The 24,209-nt window shown below is 41.5% G+C and overlaps 2 long non-coding RNA genes across 3 annotated transcripts; both read left to right on the top strand.

The window, feature by feature from the left end:
• The first annotated feature begins 9,688 nt into the window (after positions 1-9,688).
• Positions 9,689-14,848, top strand: LOC124133650. Its single transcript, XR_006860969.2, has 3 exons — positions 9,689-10,013; positions 11,502-11,610; positions 12,897-14,848. It is a non-coding gene; the product is annotated as an uncharacterized LOC124133650 (long non-coding RNA).
• Positions 14,849-15,343: 495 nt separating this feature from the next.
• Positions 15,344-19,907, top strand: LOC124133651. 2 transcript variants are annotated; one of them, XR_006860971.2, is made up of 4 exons: positions 15,344-15,715; positions 17,336-17,450; positions 18,434-18,551; positions 19,550-19,907. It is a non-coding gene; the product is annotated as an uncharacterized LOC124133651 (long non-coding RNA). The 2 variants fall into 2 exon arrangements; XR_006860970.2 differs by having other exon boundaries at positions 15,346-15,715; positions 19,576-19,907.
• Positions 19,908-24,209: the final 4,302 nt, after the last annotated feature.

Raw genomic sequence — 24,209 nt, forward strand, 5'->3', positions numbered from 1 at the left:
ATATAGCTGGAATATTGCTGAGTGCGGCGTTAAACAACAAACAAACAAACATTCTACATACAGTTCCTGGTTAAATGTACAGAAACTACCCTGAGGTTATGAGACACTTGTAAAATCAATGGAAACAGTTTGGTAATAATATCATTAAAATGACTACACTACACTACACTACACTACACTACACTACACTACACTACACTACCCGGGGCCATTCTTAATCACGTTTTTTGTGTGTTTAATGTTTGACGCTGCATTCCATTCCACCATATATATATGAGACCCGTGAAGATCCGGCTCACTGACTTGGTTGATGCATGTCATCGTATCCCAATTGCGTAAATCGATGCTCGTGTTATCAATCAGTGGATTATCTGGTTCAAACTCGATTATTTACAGACCGCCGTCATATAGCTGGAATATTGCTGAGTACGACGACAACAAACAAACAAACCATATATGACGATTTTAATAATCGAAATTGGACCAGACAAATCAGTGATTGACATGGTAAGTATCTGCATTTGGGATGCAATGACACGAATCAACCAAGTCACCACCGAGCTTACCATCCGACCTTTTGGTCACCTCGTACAATCATGGGTGTCTGGCAACCAAATGTTACTCTGAATCCTCACCGCGTGTGCGTGCGTGCGTGCGTGCGTGCGTGCGTGCGTGCGTGCTTGCTATGCGTGCGTGCGTACGTCTGCCGTTGTGGCTCCCGATCCCCGGTTTAGCATGTTGTTACAACCACTGCAAACTGGCCAAGAATCGGCGCGCGACCTAAGGTATTTGGTAGGAAATATAAAATTAAATTATCATATTTGATAAAATGAATATATTTCTGCAGCTCTGGTACAGCAAACTGCAGAATACAGAATGATTATGAGCAGCCGACAACGAGCATAGTTGAATTCGTCTATCCTCATTTAAGTCAGCTGTCATTTCAAATGTGACAAATTGACCCCAAATAACTTTTCCATCATTCTACAAAATGTTCACACCCGCGTCCCGTATTTCAGAAATTGTGAAAGGATGGTGCTACATGAATGGGTCGGAACCGGTTGACTGTTTAGAGGGAGAGCGCTGTTGTGGGAGTGGCACCGCTGCAGAATGCTGTTACGACGGTGAACCTGAGTAAGTACAGTGTACAGTCCACGCTTATAACGATCTGACGTATATATAACGAACTGGGTTTTTTTCCCGTCCGGTTGTTGTACATATGTTTATAACGAACTACGGTTATAACGAACTACGGTTATAATGAACTAAAATTAGTCGCCCTTTTGAGTTCGTTACAACCGTAGTTTACTGTATGTTGTATATGTGTTTTGTCTCAGTGCTTATTCTCATGATCACCGCCCGGAGAGCGCAAGGTCCGGGGTTCGATCCCCGGCCTTTGTACTTGTTGTTACCCTGTCTGGCGCTCGGCATTAAGGGGCTAAAACAAGGACTGGTCGGCTCGGAGTCAGTATACTGTGTCTGAGTGGGGTATTCATGTTAAACTGCGGCATGGTATCTCGGTGAGCTAGCACTATAAATCGGCATCAGTCCGGGCTAGTACAAGCAGCCACACACACACACACACACACGTGCATGCACGTCGCTATATAAGTGCAATAATCTTGGACGCGACGTTAAACCCAATTTCACCTCACCTATTCTCGTGATTAGGCATTGACATTTAATATTTAGTGCTAAACGTGTTACAAAGTTGACACACTTTATGGATAACAACTTCTTTATTCTATTGTAATGGCGACGTTTCGATATAGATTCTTATACCGTTGTCAAGCAAGGCTGACGTGTTCACTTTTATTCCATGGTCTTCTTGGCAGGTTCACTGAGAAAATAAAACACAATTATTGTTGGAAATAAAGAAAATATTTAATATATTGCACATTCAACAAGATATATTAATAAAGGAATAATTTATGTTTCTTCACAAACTGGGCCAGCAACATATGGAAGAAACCATAGTAGTCCATCTTTTAACTTTCCAACCTCATTTGCTGTGTAGCGACCCGTGAAGATCCGGGTTAGAATAGGTCTTCTGCTTGCCGTAACAGGCTGGTCCAGACTCGATAATTTACAGATCGCTTTCATTTAGCTGGGATATTGCTGAGTGCGGCGTTAAACAACAAACAAACAAACAAAGTCTGACCGACCACCCTGTCTAATTCGTCGCCTGTTTTTGATAAACATGGATTTTCCGGGCCTGTGTATTCTGAACATTCATGTCGGTTATGTTAAGTATGAATGAATAAGCAGTACAACGTCGCCCTGTTTATGTAAAGACCTTGATTTTGACACATATAAGATAGTATTCAATCACAATTCCGTTTCACATTTGTAGTACTATCAAGATCTTTTTAACAGTCAACTTCTGTTGAATTGTGTTGATATATTTGATACCAAAAGACACAAGATTGAGATTATAAACTAAATTAACAGAAATACAAGTGGTTGTGTGTTTAGGGTTGAAAGTTCCTTTGAAAGAATTTTAGTATTTGGATGAATCCCACCTGAATGGGATCGCATCAGGAAGCCGAAAACATGACCACTGTACCAGGTTCGGCTGAAGAATGAATGAGTTTGGTTTTACGCCGCTTTTAGCAATATTCCAGCAATATCACGGCGGGGGACACCGGAAATGGGCTTCACACATTGTACCCATGGTCTTCCGCGTGACGAGCGAACGCTTTAACCACTAGGCTACCCGACCGCCCGCTCGGCTGAAGAACGCATAACTGATGATACGTTTTAGAGCAGTGGACAGTAGGTGGCGCTGAAAGAAGTACATGTATGAGTATTTTACCAACGAATATTATTTACACTATTTCAAATCACTTGTCTTCACAGCCCACTACCAGCCATCATAGGAATACTTATTGGCGTTGTCGCTGGAGTGCTACTGTTTGGGGGTGTCCTGTGCCTGTGTAAGAGGTGGTGCATCCGAAGATGAAAAGGTACAGAGACAGTGAATGTGTGTACTGCAGCCTCTTTAATATCATACATATGTTTATTCATAATATCGAGATGCCATAGGCCTATAGTACATGTCATATAGTAATGGCCGTATATTCATTTATTCTTCCCCGCCCTTAAGGCGGGGAAGTATACGGGAAACGTTAATTTTGTAGCATGTATGTCGACATGTTGGTTTATTTGAAATTTCAAGCCACGCATCTACGGAAACAAAACATACAAATCATGTGCGTGGAATGTTGATGCTATTCTTTTCCAGCAATAAGAGATACTTCAAAATCGTCTTTATGTAGTTAATTGATGCATTTCGTTTCTGGTCATTAGCTGACATTATTAAACCATTCATGTGTAATCCGATGTCCTTTTTTCCAGTCCCAGTCCCCCGTGTTTTTTTTAATCAGTGCACCGCACATAGCCACATGTGAAAGGTTTGGTAGCAAAGTCAAAGCAAAATCGGAGTAGTGTGTCGGAGAATTTGCATCAAGGCTGTAGTATTTTTCAACCGTTTAATGGAATTCAATGTACAGCCGTAGCTCTGGTCCCTCATATATTTTTGTGTCCCATGGCTCAAATCTATTTGCGTCTGTACCGTGTTCCACTGACCTCGATAATCTGTTGGATGAAGGCACAGCTCTCTACAGGCACATAGTTAACACCGAAGGCTATGAGGGGTATTTAGGTCATAATCAGCTCCCAGCAGCCACTGCCTCAAGCGATATTGTCTACATGACAGATCAGTTTTATGGCTCCGTCACAGGTGCTCCAAATATTGAAGCAGGGAAAACAAATTTCATAGAATCATTTCAACAAGCAATATTGATATCCCCGTCACTTTTGGTAACTTTTAATGATGTTTCCATTGCAATTTTTACGGATTTTGATTCGTATGCATTATTTGACTCTCATCAGCGGAATGGTTTGGGTCAGATTGATCCGAATGGACAAGCGGTTTTACTTCTGTTTAGTAGTAGCGATGAATTTTTGTGTTACATCTTAACAGTATATCAGGCGACTATGCTTGTCGTAAGAGGCGACAAACGGGATCGGATGGTCAGGCTTTCGTTGATGCATGGCATCGATCCCAATTTCGTGGATCGATGCTCATGATATTAGGCACTGGATTGTCTGGTCCAGACTCGATTATTTACAGAACGCCGTCACATAGCTGGGATATTGCTGAGTGCGGCGTTAAACGACAAACCAATCAATCATCATCATATGAACTCAAACCCGTCACTGTTACAAGTAAACCACATTCCACAACAGTTACTGACACTGGATAAAAAACAGTACATAGAAAAAAAACCAAGTAACTCAACTCATCATGATCACAATTACTATTCTTTGAAAGAAAGAAATACAAAAAAGAAACTGACCAAAAAACGTAAAACAAGAGACGAGGAATCTCCGTTATTGATTAGTCCCGGTATTGAAATGTTCTCCAACTACGTGATAATATTTTGATAATATTTGTGCATCTGTGGTTGTGACAAAAAGACCTTATCTAGTATGACTTTTTTGCCATATGGAGTCCTTAGTATTTTCATTTACATTATTATAACCAAATGCCAAGTGTAAAAAGAATGTGATCTATTATTTGAGTATGTGCATCTGCCAATGTTGTTGGCAGTTTTGATACTATTTCCACATGTTTACATTTGTGCCAGAAATTGCTTCTATTTCCTTCGATCTACTTTTTAAATAAAGACCCTGGTAAGAATAGGTCTTCAGCAACCTATGCTTGCCGTAAGAGGCGATTTGGTCGATGCATAACATCATATTCCAATTGCGTAGTTCGATGCTCTTGGTGTCAATCACAGGATGATCTGGCCCAGACTGGATTATTTACAGACCGCCGTCATATGGCTGGAATACTGCTGAGTGCGGCGTTAAACAAGAAACTATTTTTAAATAGACCTACCCTATGCAAATGTATCAACTGTATTGCCCAATACTCAAAATAAATAATATTTTTTTCCACAACAGCGTTGTTTTATTTGTGGTTAATATAATTATGCTCCATCATGCCTTTCAGTAACATCATAATTATGCGTTTGTGAGGCATCACATATGGCGGGGAACTTTGATGCTCTGCATCAATGTTTTCTTGTAAGGTAACACATTTGGAACTTCTTAGCTTCATAGCATGCAAAATGTACATTGACAGTTTTTTCGTTATTACTACATTCTTACTTGAGACGACACATTTCTGTAAACCTGGATAACGGATATAATATTTATCAATGATTTGTTTTCTGTGTTTAGCATAAAACGGACAAAGTAGTAAGAACTGGTATTAACTTTCTACAGTGTTTAAATCACAAAACTGACAAATTCTGTGTTCTCTCACGATCCCCATATATCTTCCCGTTTCGATCTAATAAGTATTGCTCTCCACAGAAACTTTTTTTAAAGAGGGAATAATTTGATAGTTTCTAGGATACTGATAAGGAAAAATGCCAATTTGGTATGTACTGTTATAAGGTTAAAAATGCATCTCAAAAACATTAGAAAATGGTAACAAATAAAACCTTTATAGCGGCAATGAGAAGTTGCATTAGATATAGTTTGTGACAGAGAACCTTTAGTTCGAAAGGAATCCATAGATAAAAGACATTTCATATTTATCAAAAGTGTATTCTTGACATTTCATATTTATCATTGGATTGGTTCCAGGTTATCGTCCATTAATGAAACCAGCAGAGAATTTCAAGATATATTTCATTTGGAGCATCCGGGGCGAGTCCCAAAATCAAGAGAGATGAGCAATCTGGCACGTCGGCTTCTGTATTTTTCCGATTACGACACACATGAGTTCATGGTCAGATCTAACTTTTAACGAATCAAAATGAGGTATTGTGACATGTGACAAAGACAGGCCAGGCCCGAACACTTCAGGGTCTGAGTAAAAGCATCTATGAAATGATCTGGTATATACGTATCCTGTTCTGTCCATATATTACCATAACCACATGAATAAAGTTGGTGCTTAACACATAATCACATGAATAAAGTTGGTGCTTAACAGAAGATGCCCTTTAGTGTGTTCTTGTTGATCATAGAGTAATAACATGTTATAACATTTCTTTGGATATCTTGTTACAGGCATTATAACTAATATAATACAGTATTTTATCGCCTTTAACTCTGCAAACATAGAAATATTAATACATTTACATATAATAGAAATATATAAGATAGCTTCGCGATAAATCGAAAATAACAATGAAGAACGAAGTGTGGTTTATATCACGAGAAAACATTGTTCTATCATGACGTCGTTTCTGGAGATTCGAATACCTTGATGACGTCGTAAATTGGATTAATTTTGAGAGGGGAGTGTCAAGTGAGTTTTCCCCCAAATATTTAGCTGGTGTACGCCGATAAATGAAGTGGCCGAACGATCGCATCCAAAAGTGGGAGAGACATGACAATAGGTATTGGGAGATAAGGTACAGATAATTGACGTGAGGATTGTGAGAATATACAGGAAATACTTATCCCACCTGTTCATAAAATGTACTTGTCCGACATTGCCGAGGTCGCATTCTATTCAGGGAAGCATCATTATTAAAACACGGGTAAATATTTTTAAAGCTTGTATATTTCATTATCATCCTCAAAGAGGCTGACAGGTACATTGTGTTGATATCTCATATAAGAAATAAACACCAGACTTCAGAGATACTAAGACTTAACTGCGAGTGAGTCAGGGCTGTGTTGCCAGATTCTGGGTTCGAATCCATCCCCAGCAGATTCTGACACGGCCATCGGCCGCAAGTCCACCTGTGTCACTTGCACCCCGGGTAACATATGGTAGAGTGTGATATATTTTCGGGCGAAGAAATAGGTGAAAATGATATATAACCCGGGCTAACAAATCGTTGAGGATGATATATTATCGTGCTTAGAAATAGTTGAGTATCACATATTAGTCTATATTATCAGTGCTAAAAAATTGGGAAAGTCTGAAGAATAATCGGGCTATCAAATAGTTCAAATGGGTAGAATTATCATAAAATGGCCCGCATGTTAACAGGCAAAGTGCGGGCTACTGATGCCCTCATTTTGCCTGACAAAGCATTGTTATCAACGACGTTACCATGTGACGAGAGAGATTGAGAGAGAGAGTTGCTGTGCAGAGTTGCGTCCCTTTGGCACACCAGAAACCTATGATTGTTGGTTTGAATCCCGGTTCGCCCTGATTATGTTTCTAGGTTTGTCAGCACCATACCTGTGCTCGTGGGTTTCACCGAAGTGGTAAACGTCTGAGACCTGCATCACTTCGGCCTTTCCTCCCACACTAAGCTGACACGCCCTGATATAACTGGAATAATGTTAAAAGCGGCGTTAAACATAACTCACTCACTTATGGCCCAGCCATAAGGCTTACGAGACACAATATAATATTACAATAAATACATATACAAACATGTACATGCACACACACACACACACATATGTGAATGCCTAGCGACAGGCATGGTAACGTCAAATACCATGCTTTAGCGTCATTTGGTATGCCATGGCCGTATCTCATAACCGACCTCCTGCTCTCCTGACACTCTACCCACTAGACCACGAAGGCGGTATTGACGAGGAAGGTGGATGGTGACAAAAGAAACGGTGATTAGCCTCATAAGTAAAGAAAGGAAGAGTTAATATCAAGGTTCATATAACCTGATAGAGTGAGTGAGTGAGTAGGTAATATACCCGCAACATCACGGCGGGAGCATCAAGAATAGATTCCCTATGTAGGCGCAATTCGGGAATCGAACTCGGAATTGCGACAAGGCAAGCAACAGTTGACAAAAGACGATACGTCATCTATATACGCGAATGAGCAATGAAAGGGTGACAAAAGACGATACGTCATCTGTATACGCGAATGTGCAATAATAGGGTGACAAAAGACGATACGTCATCTATATACGCGAATGTGCAATAATAGGGTGACAAAAGATAATACGTCATCTGTATACGTGTATGTGCAATAATAGGGTGACAAAAGATAATACGTCATCTGTATACGCGAATGTGCAATAATAGGGTGACAAAAGATAATACGTCATCTGTATACGGGTATGTGCAATAATAGGGTGACAAAAGATAATACGTCATCTGTATACGTGTATGTGCAATAATAGGGTGACAAAAGATAATACGTCATCTGTATACGTGTATGTGCAATATTAGGGTGACAAAAGATAATACGTCATCTGTATACGCGAATGTGCAATAATAGGGTGACAAAAGATAATACGTCATCTGTATACGCGAATACAACATCCTATGAGCGACCCACTGCATTACACGACTAATAATAGTCCACTTGCAATACGCATACCTCCACAATTATTGTAAGCTGGAAGCGCTGCATTAGCATTAGTATTGTCCTGGTCACGTTGCCTGTGAGTGAGTGAGTGAGTATGGTTTTACGCCGCTTTTAGCAATATTCCAGCAATATCACGGCGGGGGACACCAGAAATGGGCTTCACACATTGTACCCATGTCGGGAATCGAACCCGGGTCTTCTGCGTGACGAGCGAACGCTTTAACCACTAGGCTACCCGACCGCCCACGTTGCCTGTGAGGGGCTAGAAGGTTAACAGTCTCTGTCTCATCCCACCGGGTACCCATTCACTGCCGGATCAACAGAGGCATTTTTCGAACAAAATCACTTGCCTATGTGATCATGTGCTGCTGTGTGGGGGCTGGACTTAGGCCCTAGAAACTCTCATGAGCCAAACTGCCGAATACGATCCAACTACTCCTTGGCCATGGTTGCTTAACGTCACGTGTGACTTGAGCGCTGTACACAGGACCACGTGCCAACTAGTATTTGAAAAGGCTGCTCGTATTAGTCCGGACTAATGCCGATTTTATAGTAATACCCCACAGAGATACAATGACGCAGTTTAACATGAATACCCATCTCAGACACAGTATACTGACTTTGGGCCGACCAGCCCCTTTTAGCCCCTTAATGCCCAGCGGCAGGCAGGTTAACAACAAGTACCATCAGTTGGTATGACGCGGATGAGGATCGAACTTCTGCTCTTCGGGCAGACGCTCTAACACTAGACCACGGAGGCGGTCACATCTGTATGATAAATAGACAGTATATATTTATACGTTTGTGTCTTCGGTCAGCTTGAGTCCATGCCGACTCATAAACTATTTATTTGGAATGAAAAACACCGCTGCTATCACATCATGGTCAGTCATTTAGCATTATAGCCATGAAATTAGAGAGACAGTGTATTTCCCGAATATACATGTCAAACACATGTCTCATTTCCTCCATACTGGAGACAGATTTCCGTGGTCAAGGAGAGCGGAGGGTCGGTAGTTCGATCCTCGGCCGCGTCATACCAAAACATGGTAACACATGGTACTTGTTGTTACCCTGCCTGGCGCTGGGCATTAAGGCGATAAAAGGCTCTGGTAGGCTCGGAGTCTGTATAATGTGTGGGGTATTCTGCGGCATGGTATCTCAGTGGGCTGGCACTATAAAATTGGCATTAGTCGGGACCAGCACACACACAGAAAGGTGTACACGTGGTTTGTAGTGTTCATGAAGTGACTCGCATACACGCTATGAGATATACCTGTACATTGTCGTCACGCTCACCTGGGCTTGGTTGATATCGATCTAAACCGGATTACCTACCCTTGGATCAAATAACTGCCACTAGGGGCACTCATATCTCCACCCGTTTACGTCAACAACTGTCAACAGAGAGCTGTGAGAGTCTCAATGCCTCGTCTGAACCATGCTGACATCGGAGATACTGGACACACTAACACAGCTGACTTGCGTTACCACACTGACACCTATATTTGGCAAGAAGGCACAACAAGCGACGCGACTATTTTAAAATAGATGCATCTGAACTGCAGTAGGCATTGTGAAATCCTCTATATTCACGAATGATATAATCGTGGACAATGTCAAGCTTTCTTCCAGGGACACAGAGCCATGGAACACCACTGTCTGTCACTGCTGCTGATTTTATACGGTTCAGGTATTTTCAATATTTATATTAATGACATCATAATATATATTCAATCTTAATTGTATTTTGTTGTGACATGCAATTTTTGTTCTCGTAGTAGCTTCGTTTAGTGCTGGAGGCAAGGGTGGCCCAGTCGTCTAAGGCGCCGCGATTCGCTGTGCAGAGTTTTGTCCCTTGGGCACGCCAGAAACCTATGATTGTGGGTTCGAATCCCGGTTCGCCCCGATTATGTTTCTAGGTTTGTCAGCACCATGCCCGTGCTCGTGGGTTTCACCGAAGTGGTAAACGTCTGAGACCTGCATCACCCCGGGCTTTCCCCATTAAGCTGACACGTTGCCGCAGTTTAACATGAATACCTCACTCAGACACAGTATACTGACTCCGAGTCGACAGGGTAACAACAAGTACCATCTTTTAACATCTTTTGGTAAGACGAGGCCGGGGATCGAACCCCCGGACCTTCCGCTCTCCAGGCGGACGCTCTACCATTAGACCACGGAGGTGGTCTCATCTTCAGAACACTTGGTTCAGAGAGTAACAATTACTCCCCGGCTTCATATGAGTGAGAGTTGTTTAACGCCGCCTTCACCAATATTCCAGCAACATCACGGCGGCGGACACCAGAAATGGCCTTTACACATTGTACCCATGTTTGGAATCGAACACGGTCTGAAGGCGTGACGAGCATAAAGCCTTAACCACTAGGCTACCCAACCACCCCTCCGACTTACAGTGAACATTAACAAGTCCTTTATTCTCAATACTGAAAGGCCACAGACATATATGTTACATGTATTATGTATATGCGGCTGGGCTGTACACACAGATTACTTTGACATGGCAAGTTATGAACAATATTTATATTGACTGATTTCATATACAAAACTATTAAATATTCAGAACAAATTATCAAATTATCAAATTAATATATTTAGTACATACTGATAAAAAGTGGTATTCATATTCCATTGAAATCAAATTACATTGTGTGCACAATCTCTTGGAATATTATTAAGGCTGCCAAGCCCCCTTTTGTACGCGGGACTCGGGGGTCTATTTACACGGTATTTGGGGGTCGGTAAGGGGGTACGCAGGACGCAAATAAAATTGCATTTTAAACAAATTCATGTGTACTTATAGTTTCCGTTATAAAATATATATGTATATATTTTTCAGTTATTTACTTTCAAATCGCACTCTTTTGTCAATGCTTTTGAGAACTGTGTCAAGTAGTATTCGGGATTCAGGGCTCAGCAGTCAGACTCAGAGAGACCAGTTAGCTGGCATTCGGGATTCAGGGTAGAACGGAGTTAGCACCCTCATTATTGTGCCTCCCTGATTCAGTCATTGATCTATGTGCGCCACATCGGAGAACGTATTCACACAAGATCTCCTACAGGATATGTTATTGTAAAATGACACATGACCTTACACAGTAACACTGTGCTTCATTATATTAAACACACCCACATTTAAATAATTCCATTTTTCTTCCAGAAATCGTACAAGGATATTGCTACATGGAATGGTTCAAACCGGTTGACTGTGTCAAGGGAGAGTACTGCTGTAAGATTGGCAGACACTCGAGATGTTGCAAGGATGGAGAGTAAGTGCGGTGTGCTTTTGAAGTAAGTTTTGTTTGTTTGTTTGTTTGCTTATTGTTTAACGCCGCACTCAGCAATACTCCAGCTATATGACGGTGGTCTGTAAATAATCGAGTCTGGACCAGACAATTCAGTGATTGACATCATGATCATCGATCCACGCAATTGGGATACGATGACATGCATCAACCAAGTCAGCGAGCCTGACCACCCGATCCCGTTAGTAGCCTCTTACGACATGGGTTGCGAAGATCAATGCTAACCCGGTCTCCACGGGTCAGTAAGATGTATGATGGGAATATGTGGGTTACCATAGAATACTGATGTACTGGCGAATCTGATGGAGACAATATGTGGGCTGATTGCGTGATGGGGAAACAGAGACTGAATGCGTGGATCGTTGCTTGTGCTAACAACCATTGTTTGGTCTTGTCCAGATTCGATCATTAAAGCAGCCGAGATATGGCTGTAATTTAGCTGACGGTGGTCATACAACAATACTCTCCCACTTTACCTTAAGAGGGGGCACGTGTGGCCCAGTCCTCTAAGGCGCTGCAATTCGCTGCGTAGAGTTGCGTCCCTTGGTCATGCCAGGAACATATGATCGTGGGTTCGAATCCCGTTCGCTCCGATGAAGTGTCTATGTTTGTCAGCACTATACGCGTGGTCGTGGGTTTGACGGACATGTTAAACGTCTGAGACCTGCATCATTTCGGGGCTTCCTCCCGAATTCCTCCCGACCCTGCGTGATATAACTGTGTGGAAAGTGAGTGAGTGAGTATGGTTTTTACGCCGCTTTTAGCAATATTCCAGCAATATCACGGCAGGGTACACCAGAAATGGATTTCACATATTATACCCATGTGGAGAATCGAACCCAGGCCTTCGGCGTGACGAGCGCACCCTTTAAACCACTTGACTACCCCACTGCCCCTATTCTTGGAAAGAATATGGGACCAAGCAACCAATGCTTGTCGTAAGATGCGATTAAATGCATCGGGTGGTCAGGCTCGGTGATTTGGTTGATTGCGTGTCATTGTATCCCAATTGCGTGGATCCATGTTCACAATATCGATCACTGGATTGTCTGGTCCAGACTCGATTGTTTACAGACCGCCGTCATAAAGCTGGAATATTGCTGAGAGTAGCGTCACACAACAAACAAACATAGTGAAAGAGCTTGTTTGGGATTGGATATTGCTTTTTGGACATCAACGAAAGTTTAACTGACTATATTTCCAAGCGTTATACTTAAGTAATTCACACAATGTTTCTTTTGTCTTCGCAGTCCGACGCCGTCAGTGATGGCAATTATTGGATGGGTTATTTTCGGCCTGATACTCCTTGTCGGACTCGTGTTTTTGTGTTTGAAGATTTGGCCCCTCGTTGTTCGAGACTCATGCTTAAGAACCAGACGCCAGAGGCACCCGGATCATCAGTCAGTCAGTCAGTCCGTGAATTGAGTTAAACGTCGTTCTGAAAGCACATTACCAAAGCGCTAGCGTGTCAGTGTAGAGTATGAAGAATGCGTGATGCAGATACCCAGAACAACTGTAGGATTTACCACATACCCAGAACACCTGTAGGACTTACCAAATATCCGGAGCACCTGTAGGATTTACCACATATCCAGAACATCTGTAGGATTTACCACACATCGAGAACACCTGTAGGATTTATCAGGAATCCAGAACATCGGTAGGATTGACCAGATATCCAGAACACCTGTAGGATTTTACCAGATATCCAGAACATCTGTAGGATTTATCAGGAATCCAGAACATCTGTAGGATTTACCAGATATCCAGAACATTTATGAATTTATCAGATATCCAGAACACCTGTAGGATTTATCAGATATCCAGAACATATATGGATTTATCAGATATCCAGAACAGCTGTAGGATTTACCAGATATCCAGAACACCTGTAGGATTTACAACATACCCAGGACATCTGTAGGCTTTACCAGATATCCAGAACATTTGTAGGATTTACCACGATATCTAGCATACATGCATAATTTTACTGATATCCAGCTCACCTGTAGGATTTACCCCCATATCGAGCATACATGCATAATTTACCTGATATCCATCTTACCTGTAGGATTTACCCTGATATCGAGCATACATGCATAAATTTACTGATATCCAGCTCAGCTGTAGGATTTACCCCGATATCGAGCATACATGCATAATTTGCCTGATATCCATCTTACCTGTAGGATTTACTCCGATATCGAGCATACATGCATACTTTTACTGAAATCCAGCTCAGCTGTAGGATTGACCCCGATATCGAGCATACATGCATAATTTTACTGATATCCAGCTCAGCTGTAGGATTTACCCTGATATCGAGCATACATGCATAATTTTACTGATATCCATCTCAGCTGTAGGATTTACCCCGATATCGAGCATACATGCATAACTTTACTGATATCCAGCTCAGCTGTAGGATTTACCCCGATATCGAGCATACATGCATAATTTTACTGATATCCAGCTCAGCTGTAAGATTTACTCCGATATCGAGCATACATGCATAATTTTTACTGATATCCAGCTCAGCTGTAGGATTTACCCCGATATCGAGCATACATGCATAATTTACCTGACATCCAGCTCAGCTGTAGGATTTACCCCGATATCGAGCATACATGCATATTTTTACTGATATCTAGCTCACCTGTAGGATTGACCCCGATATCGAGCATACATGCATAATTTTACTGATATCCATCTCACCTGTAGGATTGACCCCGATATCGAGCATACATGCATATTGTTACTGATATCCAGCTCACCTGTAGGATTGACCCCGATATCGAGCATACATGCATATTGTTACTGATATCCAGCTCACCTGTAGGATTTACCCCGATATCGAGCATACATGCATAATTTTACTGATATCCAGCTCACCTGTAGGATTTACCCCGATATCGAGCATACATGCATAATTTACCATATATCCATCTCACCTGTAGGATGTACCCCGATATCTAGCATACATGCATAATTTACCAGATATCCAGCTCACCTGTAGGATTTACCCCGATACCGAGTTCACCTGTAGGATTTACCCCGGTATCGAGTTCACCTGTAGAATTTACCCCGGTATCGAGTTCACCTGTAGAATTTACCCCGACACCACGACACAGTTTCATAAGGAATGAATGAGCTGTCTTGTTGAATTTGTAATGGCAATAAATTTGTTTGTTTATATTTTTCACCATGTGTTTGGTATATTTTCAAAAGGGACCTCGGCAGTTGTGTGTTGAGTATCAGGGAACACGAGCGTCAGTAGAAATAAGTCACACTACAAGACAAAGTCCGAAGCAGCACAACATGTGAGGCCCATTTTTGGTGTTCCCCGCCGTGACACTGCTTGCACATTCAAAAAGAGGCGTAAAATCATACATACTCCACCGCGACGTGTAACACGCTGTTAGTTGTACACATGTTCGGAGTCAGTAAACTGTGTCTGAGTTGGGTATTCATGTTAAACTGCGGTATGGCATTTCAGTGGGCTAGCGCTATAAAAACCGAAATTAGTCCAGATCATATTGCTTCATAGTGTGTTGGAAACTGTGCATGTATATTCAGACGGTGTGAACAATGTCTGTGGTGCTCACACAGTGACTCGCTATCCCGCTATGAGACGCAGTCGTACATTATCGTCACGCTCACCTGGGCAGTGTAGTTATTGATTGTACCGGGATTATCTACCCTTTGATCAAATAACTACCACTAGGTGCACTCATATCGCCACCCGTTTAGAACTGTCACAACAGTACACGCATAGTGTGTTTGTTGTGACACAATCAGTGTCTTGTTTGAACCGTGCCAACATCGAACATACTAGGGAATACAGCAGGCTTGCAATACCAAACTGGCAACTATGTAGATATACAGGGCAAGAATCCACTACAGGCGACGCAACTGTTTTCAAAGAGATGCACCCGAACCGCAGTGTTCATTGCGAAATCCTCTATATTTACGAACGATGTAAATAGTGGACGAGTCAAGCTTTCTTTCAGGAAGCACAGAGTTATGGAACACCACTGTCTGTCACTGCTACTGATTTTATACGGTTCAGGTATTTTCAATATTCATATTAATGACATCATAATATATCATTTATATTTTGTTATTACTCGTAATGCTTGTCGGGGGTACGGGTGGCCCAGTCTAAGGCGCCGCGACTCGCTGTGCAGAGTTGCGTCCCTTGGGCACGCCAGAAACCTAAGATTGTGGGTTCGAACCTGGTTCGCCCCGATTATGTATCTAGGTATGTCAGCACCATACCCGTGCACGTGGGTTTCACCGAAGTGGTTAACGTCTGAAACCTGCATCACTTCGGGCTTTCCTCCCACATTAAGCTGACACGCCGTGATATAACTGGAATAATGTTAAAAGCGGCGTTAAACCCAACTCACACACACAGTAATGCTTGTCAGCGTAGCAAGGCTGTTATGTTATTTTGAAAATTGTCACAGTTATTGTAAATCAGGAGCGGTGGGGTAGCCTAGTGGTTAAAGCGTTCGCTCGTCACGCCGAAGACCCGGTTCGATTCCCCACATTGGTACAATGTGTGAAGCCCATTTCTGGTGCCCCCCGCTGCGATATTGCCTGAATATTGCTTGAAGCGGCGTAAATCCGTACTCGCTCACTCACTGTAAATGGTAAGCAGGATTTTGATTGAACATTTGATATGTGTCATACCCAAGTTGTTAACATCAGCTGCTTATGATAGTCACGGGTCATTATGTGATACGTTGCATGTATTGGGAATTGGTTGTAAAATCATCAGTTTTTTTCGTTTTGACTTGTTTGAGAGAGAGGGAGAGTTAGTTATTAAAGTCTTACTTTCTGTACATTCATATCGAGCCGATTACATTCTTCTTGGAACTAAAACAGGTTTAAAATACAGTACATGGCCATATGTACAGAAACTACCCCGAGGTTATGAGACACTTGTAAACTCAATGGAAACAGTTTGGTATAAATATAATTAAGATGGACACGATACATTACGATACAATACAATACAATATAACACAATGCATTACAGTACAATAAAATACAATACAATATCCATACCCGACCGGGCCCATTCGGAATCACGTTTGTTTGTTTTATGTTTGACGCTGCACTCCAGTCCACCTATATGACTCGACCTAAAGTTTTTGGTAGGAAATATAAAATGCAATTATCATATTTGATAATATGGATATATTTCTGCAGCTCTGGTAAAACAAACTGCAGAATACAGAATGGTTATAGTGAGTGAGTGAGTGAGTTAGGTTTAACGCCGCTTTTAACAGTATTCCAGTCATATCGCGCCGTGTCAGCTTAATGTGGGAGGAAAGCCCGAAGTGATGCAGGTTTCAGACGTTGACCACTTCGGTGAATTCCACGAGCACGGGTATGGTGCTGACAAACCTAGAAACATAATTGGGGCGAACCGGGATTCGAACCCACAATCATATTTATCTGGCGTGCCCAAGGGACGCAACTCTGCACAACGAATCGCGGCGCCTTAGACGTTTGGGCCACCCGTGCCCCCTCAGAATGATTATAAGCAGCCGACAACGAGCATAGTTGAATTCGTCTAACCTCCATATGTCAGCTGTCATTTCAAATGTGACAAATTGACCTTCCCCAAATAACATGCCATCATTCTACAAAATGTTCACACCCGCATCCCGAATTTCAGAAATTGTGAAAGGATGGTGCTACATGGATTGGTTTGAACCGGTTGATTGTGTAAAGGGAGAGCACTGTTGTGGGAGTGGCAGAGCTGCAAAATGCTGTAAGGAAGGAGAACCTGAGTAAGTACAGTATATTTTGTAACTCAAATGTATGAACCGGAAGTGTGGTGACCCCATTGAAATATTTGGGGATCAGGTGGTGACCATGTGATGTACCCAAGAATGGATAGTTGCTCATGATATTAACCACTGGTTCGTCTGATCCCATTATTTAAGCCACCTTGATAGAGCTGTTATTATACCGATCTTGGTAACAATCAACAACAGTCACTTACTTCGCCGTTCTGATCACGTAAGGGCGACTAACGGGATCGGGGTGTCAGACTCGCTGACTTGGTTGATGCATGTCATCGTATCCCCATTGCGTGGATCGATGCTCATGATGTCAATCACTGGATTGTCTGGTCCAGACTCGATTATTTACAGACCGCCGTCATTTAGCTGGAATATTGCTGAGTGCGGCGTTAAACAACAAACAAACGAAGTCTGACCGACCACCCTGTCTAATTCGTCGCCTGGTTTTGATAAACATGCATTTCCGGACCTGTGTATTTTTAACATTCATGTCGGTTATGTGTTAAGTATGAATGAATAGGCAGTACAACTGTTGAACATAAAGCGTCGCCCTGTTTATGTAAACTCCTTGATTTTGACACCTATAAGATATTATTCAATCACAATTCTGTTTAACATTTGTAGCACTGTCAAGATCTTTTAAACACTCGTCTTGTGTTGATATGTTTGATACCAAAAGAAACTCGATTGAGATTATAAACTAAAGTAACAGAAATACAAGTGATTTGGTGGGTAGGTTTGAAAGTTCCTTCAGTTGACTGCAGTATTTCCGTGAATCCCACCTGAAAGGGGTCGCATCAGGAAGTCGAAAACACGACCACTGTACCAGGCACGTCTTAAGAACGCATATCTGTAGAACTCATGAGACGTTTCAGACGACTGGTCAGTATGTGGCACTGAAAACAAGTATGAGTTTTTTAAGAACGAATTAAACTATTTGAACTATTTCAAATCACGTATCTTCACAGCCCAATACCATCCGTGATAGGAATAACTGTTGGAGTGATCGCTGGGGGGCTGCTTCTTGGGGGAGTCGTGTACCTGTGTAAGAAGATGTGCACCCCAAGATGAAGAAGTAAAAAAACAGTAAGTGGGTGTATACTGCAGCCTCTTTAAAAGAAATATGTAAGATAGCTACGCTGTAAATCGCAAATAACAAGAACGAAGCGTGGTTAATTTCACGATGAAACATTGTTCTATCATGACGTCATTTCTGGAGATTCGAACATATACGCTCGTAGCTCGATGACGTCGTAATCGGATTATTTTTGAGAGGGGAGTGTCTGGTTTCCCCACAGCTTTAGCTGGTGTACGCCGATAAATGAAGTGGCAGAACGATCGCATCCAAAAGTGGGAGAGACATGACAATATAGGTATTGGGAGATAAGGTACAGATAATCGACGTGAGGATTGTGAGAATATACAGGAAAAACTTATCCCACCTGTTCATAAAATGCATCCGCTCGACATTGCCGAGGTCGCATTCTATGATATCTCATATGAGACTTCAGAGATACTTAGACTAAAAAGCGAGTGAGACAGGGCGGTGTTGCCAGATCCGGGGTTCGAAACCCAACAGATTCTGACACGACAATCGGACGCAAGTCCCCCTGTGTCACTTAATACCCTGGGCAACACATGGTATAGTATGATATATTACCGGGGCTAACAAATCTTATGATATATTTTCGTGCTTAGAAATAGTTGATATGACATATTAGTCTATATAATCGGGGCTAAAAAGTCGGCAAGTTTGATATATTATCGAGCGAAAATATAGTTGAGTATGATATGAAAGTCATTATAGCTAAAATGGGTAGAATTATCATAAAATGGCCAGCAAATTGTCGGGCAAAGTGCGGGTATCTGATAATGACCTCATTTTACCTGACAACAGATTGTTATCAGCGACGTTGCCATGTGACGTCATGGCTAATTTGCATACTAACATAAACAAACTATCTGTTCGGCAAGTCGCTGTCAACTCGCGTGATTGATGGGGCGCTTAGTGAGACGATGATGTATGGGTCGATGATGATTAACTTCACACGTGTAGAAATTATATCCAGTCTCTGCTTCTACAGGAAATTCAATTTATCTGACTCGTCAGGTTTGCTTCTGGAACCCCAGCCTTGGCGTATCGGGTGCTCTATCCTGCAGGAGTTGTCTCCCTTCACTACATCCTTCTCAAACCCAAACCGAGTAAAAGGACGCCATCGATTGTGTGAACATCTCTCTGGCGTACCCACAAGTACACGGGTAGATGCAACTGTATCAGGGGTATATCCTGTATTTGTCCGTCCAAATCATTTTAACCACACACACCATCCTAATGCATTCAAAAGTTCTGCTGTAAATATTATATTTTTACACAATGTCAAGTATCGAAGTGCGCATATTGTATATATGAAGTTTACACGAATAAATAAACCGGCTATGAAACATGATTTTATTATGATATAATAGCACCATTTATTTGATGGACAGATGAGGTGAGGTGAGGTGTTCAAGATTTATTGTGTGTGTGTGTGTGTGTGTGTGTGTGTGTGTGTGTGTGTGTGTGTGTGTGTGTGTGTGTGTGTGTGTGTGTGTGTGTGTGTGTGTGTGTGTGTGTGTGTGTGTGTGTGTGTGTGTGTGTGTGTGTGCGTGCGCGTGTGTGTGTGCGTGTGTCACGCGGTACATTTGTGTATAAACAAAAAATATGGACACACAATATATCTATATATATATATACACACACACACACACACACACACACACACACACACACACACACACACACACACACACACACACACACATAGTGTATCATGGCCTTATGGCTGTGCGTTACTTTGAAATTATATACCGTCCTTCTGCTCTCCTGACCGCTGCTCCATCCACTAGACCGAGGAGGCGGTATTTACGAGGAAGGGGGATGGTGACAACAAAAGAAACGGGGATTAGCCTCATAAGTAAAGAAAGGAAGAGTTAACGTTATTATCAAGGTTCATATAAGCCGAGAGAGTGAGTGAGTGAGTAGGTAATATACCCGCAACATCACAGCGGGAGCATCAAGAAGAGATTCCCTATATAGGTGCAATGTGGGAATCGAACTCGGAATTGCGACGAGGCGAGCGACTATTATACTCCTTTGACAAAAGAGAATACGTCATCTGCATACGTGTATGTGCAATAGGAGGGTGTCAAAAGAGAATACGTCATTTTTATACGTGTATGTGTAATTATAGGGTGACAAAAGAGAATAGGTCATCTGTATACGTGTATGTGTAATAATAGGGTGACAAAAGAGAATACGTCATCTGTATATGTGTATGTGTAATAATAGGGTGACAAAAGAGAATACGTCATCTGTATATGTGTATGTGCAATAATAGGGTGACAAAAGAGAATACGTCATCTGTATATGTGTATGTGCAATAATAGGGTGACAAAAGAGAATACGTCATCTGTATATGTGTATGTGTAATAATAGGGTGACAAAAGAGAATACGTCATCTGTATATGTATATGTGTAATAATAGGGTGACAAAAGAGAATACGTCATCTGTATATGTGTATGTGCAATAATAGGGTGACAAAAGAGAATACGTCATCTGCATACGTGTAAGTGTAATAACAGGATGACATAAGACAATACATCATCCAATGCGTGTAGTGGAATATACATATAGAGTGATAAATAGGCTAACAAAAGGGAATACATCATCTGTGGACGCGTATGTGCAATAACAGGATGATAAAAAAGAATATAGAGTGGCAAAGAAGATTACGTCATCTCAGAGACCATAAAATATATTTTGTGGTCTCCGGTCATCTGCATATGTGTGTATGCAATGAATATGGTGAGAATACGTCGTCTAAATAGGTGGATGGTCAATGCACGTTTGACAAATGAGAATCCGTCATCTGTATACGTGTACATGTATGTGTAATAACAGGATGACAAATAGGAATACGTCCTCTGAATATGTGTGTGTGTAATAACCAGATGACAAATGAGAATACGTCCTCTGCATACGTGTGTGTGTAACTACAGGATGACAAATGGGAATACGTCCTCTGAATACGTGTTTGTGTAATAACAGCATGACAAATGAGAATACGTCCTCTTCATACGTGTGTGTGTAATAACAGGATGGCAAATGGGAATACGTCCTCTGCATACGTGTTTATGTAATAACAGGATGGCAAATAGGAATACGTCCTCTGAATATGTGTGTGTGTAATAACCAGATGACAAATTGGAATACGTCCTCTGCATACGTGTGTGTGTAATAACAGGATGACAAATGAGAATACGTCCTCTGCATACGTGTGTGTGTAATAACAGGATGACAAATGAGAATACATCATCTGTATACGCGTATGTGTAACTACAGGATGGCAAATAGGAATACGTCCTCTGCATACGTGTGTGTGTAATAACAGCATGACAAATGAGAATACATCATCTGTATACGCGTATGTGTAATAACAGGATGACAAATGAGAATACGTCCTCTGCATACGTGTGTGTGTGTGTGTAATAACAGGATGACAAATGAGAATACGTCCTCTGCATACGTGTGTGTGTAATAACAGGATGACAAATGAGAATACATCATCTGTATACGCGTATGTGTAATAACCGGATGACAAATGAGAATACGTCCTCTGCATACGTGTGTGTGTGTGTGTGTGTAATAACAGGATGACAAATGAGAATACGTCCTCTGCATACGTGTGTGCGTAATAACAGGACGACAAATGAGAATACATCCTCTGCATACGTGTGTATGTAATAACAGCATGACAAATAAGAATACGTCCTTTGCATACGTGTGTATGTTATAACAGCATGATAAATGCGAATACGTACTCTGCATACATGTATGTAATAACAGCATGACAAATGAGAATACGTACTCTGCATACGTGTGTATGTAATAACAGGATGGCAAATGGGAATACGTCCTCTGCATACGTGTGTGTGTAATAACAGGATGACACATGAGAATACGTCCTCTGCATACGTGTGTGTGTAATAACAGGATGACAAATGGGAATAAGCACTCAGCACACGTCTGTGTGTAATAACAAGATGGCAAATGAGAATACGTCCTCTGCATACGTGTGTGTATGTAATGACAGGATGACAAATGAGAATACGTCCTCTGCATACGTGTGTATGTTATAACAGGATGACAAATGAGAATACGTCCAGTGCATACGTGTGTGTGTGTAATAACGGCATGACAAATGAGAATACGTTTCTCTGCATACGTGTGTGTTATAACAGGATGACAAATGAGAATACGTCCTCTGCATACGTGTTTATGTAATAACAGCATGACAAATAAGAATACGTCCTCTGCATACGTGTGTATGTTATAACAGCATGACAAATGCGAATACGTACTCTGCATACATGTATGTAATAACAGCATGACAAATGAGAATAAGCACTCTGCATACGTGTGTATGTAATAACAGGATGGCAAATGGGAATACGTCCTCTGCATACGTGTGTGTGTAATAACAGGATGACAAATGAGAATACGTCCTCGGCATACGTGTGTGTGTAATAACAGGATGACAAATAGGAATACGTCCTCAGCACACGTCTGTGTGTAATAACAGGATGACAAATGAGAATACGTCCTCTGCATACGTGTGTGGGTCATAACAGGATGACAAATGGGAATACGTCCTCAGCACACGTCTGTGTGTAATAACAGGATGACAAATGAGAATACGTCCTCTGCACACGTATGTGTGTAATAACAGGATGACAAATGACAATACGTGCTCTGCATACGTGTGTGTATGTAATGACAGGATGACAAATGGGAATACGTACTCTGCATACGTGTGTATGTAATAATAGGATGGCAAATGAGAATACGTCCTCTGCATACGTGTGTGTGTAATAACAGGATGACAAATGAGAATACGTCCTCTGCATACGTGTGTATGTAATAATAGGATGACAAATGACAATACATCCTCTGCATACGTGTGTGTATGTAATGACAGGATGACAAATGGGAATACGTACTCTGCATACGTGTATGTGTAGTAACAGGATGACAAATGAGAATAGCTCCTGTGCATACGTGTGTGTAATAACAGCATGACAAATGAGAATACGTCATCTGTACACATGCATGTGTAGTTTAGAATGACAAAAGAGAATAACATCGCTTGTATACGTGTCCCAAACGAGAATACGTCATCTATTAATGAATATGAAAATGAATATGAATATGTACAATACGTCATCTGTACACTGTAAACAATGTGATTAGATCCTAAACATAAGGTGAATGGGGTGGGGTGGCTGATAAAAGCCATTTTAGCAGTATAAATGGATTAATTTGGAGGATGGTGGTGGGTGGGTGGTTACTAAAACGTAAAGGGTTTATCGTAGTGATCAGGGATGCGTACATTGTCAGCTCCCTGTATGAGAGAAATGCCATTAGTCATACAGCAACCAAACATTAATGAACGCATAGACTATGTAGACCTCGATGGGATACGAACATGCAAGCTCTTCATTTGTATTCCTTCATGTTACCACCTGTTCTAAGGAGACTATTGTCGTTACAAGTGTCAAATTTCCTCGACACCATTAACCGAGTTTGGTTAAGTTGTAGATTCTTCTTAATACTGTACCAAGTTCGTTGTAAGTCCTGGTGGTATATGTGTTATGCATGTGCCTGTTAATCTGATTTTCACATCTAATGTCAATATATATTATAA

Source organism: Haliotis rufescens, unplaced genomic scaffold (assembly GCF_023055435.1).
Source record: "Haliotis rufescens isolate VD_foot unplaced genomic scaffold, xgHalRufe1.0.p SCAF_7, whole genome shotgun sequence".
NCBI lineage: Eukaryota > Metazoa > Mollusca > Gastropoda > Lepetellida > Haliotidae > Haliotis > Haliotis rufescens.